Below are 3,523 nucleotides of genomic sequence, written 5' to 3'. Positions count from 1 at the left end.
TATATATATATATAAATAGATAGATATGCGAGGAAACACAACCAACAGAAGAAAATCACCTTTTCTTCTGTTGGTTGTTTCCTCTCATTCGGTACTAAAAAATATGTGTTTATTTTGAGAAGTCCAGTGTGTGGCGTTATTATTCTGTAATAATGCCCCTTATATAAATATAAATAGATAGATAGATTGATAGATAGATAGATAGATAGATAGATAGATAGATAGATAGATAGATAGATGACAAAAGAAAAATGTCTTGCTTTTAACAGTCTTAATTGTAGGAAAGAAGAAAGTAGAAAGTGAATGAGAATGGGATCAGGTTTTTACTTGTTCCGAGATTAGATTTATTAAGCATTATCAACGTATATTTAGCATTACATGTTGTGCCAAAGAGTGAATTTATACATTGGCAACATCGATTCTACTTCACATTCGAGAATATATCAAATGAAGCCAGCATTTGCAAGTCAAACAACCACTCTACTTTCTATCACACTGCAATCCAAAATGTCAGATGAAATGTATCTTTGCAACACACCAGAAAGCAGGTCGACTTCGTTATGTCTAAAGTACACAAATTGCCTGACAGTTTATAGACTAACAACAATTAGCTTAACACGTCGAATTTTACTTTATTCGATTATGTGGTCCTAGATATAGTATAGCTGAAAATAATGTGGTAGTGTCATGGTTGGACCACCTTTGATCACGGGTCTTCTCGATCAGGGTTGGTATTGATTTAAACAGCAACAACGAGTGGAAGTGCTATGTATGTATGTATGTATGTATGTATGTATGTATGTATGTATGTATGTATGTATGTATGTATGTATGTATGTATGTATGCATGTATGTGGGATTGTCACGATCAGCGCCAGGTTTGTAGAGTTTATTGCTATATAATGTATTTTAGTGTACTATGCCAATTATATTATATTGTTCACACACACACACACACACACACACACACACACACACACACACACACACACACACACACACACACACACACGCGCGCGCGTATATATATAAATTTATCATAAAAGCAGAAAAGCATAAATTTCATATATTTTTCATACAGCTGTTTCATTAACATAACATCTACTAAGTATATAATTACTTAATTATAATACATAGTAAATAATTGAATTAAATTAAATTGAATTTAAAGCTGTGTCCGCCCAAATCATTAGCAATATTGTGTTATGTTAATCAGGAAACCTTTAATTGATCCTTTAATTACTGTGAATATATGCCTTGTTAATACATCAATTCTCTATTTGGATACATACATACATACATACATACATACATACATACATACATACATACGTGTGTGTGTGTGTGCATGTTGTGTGTATTTATGTGTTCTTGTAAGTGTGTGTATGTGTGTTTCTTTAGGAACAGAGCTAAGACTATGTATGTACCAGGAAAAATATCAAGCTGGAAAGAAAGTCTTATGCATTTCAAGATGGGAAAGAAACAAAGTGGTCGAGATTGATATATTTAACCACAATAATGTTTCCTCTCATTATTGATAACATAAGACCATTTGTTTGGCAAATTGTTGATCCCATGAGTGTAAAATTTTTCAAGTTTCGAAGCAAAGAAGCGCTCAGTATCATTTTTAACCTCTTTACTATAAATAGACTATTTTCCTGTTAAATAACGTTGCAATGATCTTAAAAGATGATAACCAGATGGAGCAAGGTTAGGAAAATTAGAAAGATGACGAGGAAATTCCATATATAGAGCCATAATCTTTTCCTGGGTGACTTCGCCAATATATTATCTTGTATTATCGTGTAGGAGCATCACCCATTACGATTAACCAATGATGGGTGCTTTTTCTGTCAATTTTTTGTGCAATGTTTCTAATTGAGGAAAATACTTTGCATCAACTGTTTTATTTTGGTTTAACATTTCACGATAGATGACACTCTTTATATCTCGCCAAACACAGAGCATAACTTTTTTCATTAAGTGCTAATCATTGTTGTTTTTGTTGGATATGATTATTGAGAAACCACTTTTCATCATTTGTGGTGATTCTACCCAGGTAAGGTTTGGTAGTCCTCTACTTTTCAATGACGAACAGAGAGCAACTCCTTGATTGAGCTAAGAAGCACTCAGAGAATGAGGGATCCACTGACCAAATTTAGACATTTTCCTAGTTCATGAAGGTGTTTTATGATCAAAGTGTGACTTGAATTGAACTATTTCACTAATTTTCGTGCTGTTTGCTTTGGATTTTCCTCAACTACAGTTTTCAGAAGATCAATATCGACAGAGTTCGGTCGTTCAGATCGATGGGAATTTACAAGAGAATAGTTTCCCAAACGAAACTGGTCACACCATCGTTGCCATGTTCGGACACTTAAAGCTTCATTTCCATACTTCATTCCCATAGAAAGAACGAATATTTCTTGCCACTTCCGTTGCAGAAGATCTCCTTTTGAATTCATTGGAGTATCTGATATGGGTCTGATCTAAACTCATTTTAAAAGAGTAACATCAATAAGAATTTAACCACTACGGTATAAAGTTAACTTGAAAGAAAGAAACTGTTGTGTCGACGCCCCCAGGCGAAGAAGTAGGATCTCCCAAGACATATAAATAGAGGTAGTCTGGCCGTGGTAGGGGTGTTGAGTAGCAGTCGAGTAACAGTTGTGTAGCGGTTGAGTAGAGATCATCTGAAGGTGCTAGATAGCAGTAGCTTGAGACATAACAGAAACAAAACACACATTAGAATGCAAAAATTTACTGTTTATTTTACCGTAAATATTGAAAAAAAAAATACTTACATGAACATGTAGATATCGCGACAGGACTTTCTTTTCACCTTAATAGAATAAATGTATGGCATTGGCACATTCCTCCGTTCTACTTTTCGATTCTTCGTTTCTATGAAAAATTACTACCAATTTGAATGAAGTTGGTAGACACTAAATGGAAACTAAATACTGCAAAACATCCACTCCAGCGTCCTTCAGTCTCGGGTTATCAGCGTCTGCCTTTAGCTGTTGGAATAAAACCGACACAATTTTCTCTGTATCAAGTGGTCTGTTTGCTTGGGAAAGCATTGGCAACAATCATAACTTATCTATTGATTAGTTACTTTGAAACTGTTTTATTGAACCATCTAAACGTCTGTGTCCCAATCAGATATTATATCAAATGCCTTTTTTTTTTACCTCTTTTACAAATAAAGATATTTTTAACATGTCTCTGCGTTAAAAGCAACGATGGCTTACACACATAAACACACACACACACACACACACACACACACACACACACACACACACACACACACACACACACACACACACACACGAGCGTATGAGTAACATTTACAATCGGTAGGTTTTATTAGAATTTGCGTCGACAAACATTTCCAGTGGCATTGATGGATCGGAGTAATTTTATATTATTTATTGATGACAAAATAAAACCTGATCTCTTGAAAGTATACAAAACAGCAGTCTGTTATGCAAACGATATATGCCTGAAATAAAGACTA

This window comes from Octopus bimaculoides, chromosome 4 (assembly GCF_001194135.2).
Source record: "Octopus bimaculoides isolate UCB-OBI-ISO-001 chromosome 4, ASM119413v2, whole genome shotgun sequence".
Taxonomy (NCBI): Eukaryota; Metazoa; Mollusca; class Cephalopoda; order Octopoda; family Octopodidae; genus Octopus; species Octopus bimaculoides.
This window is presented reverse-complemented; position numbering follows the sequence as displayed.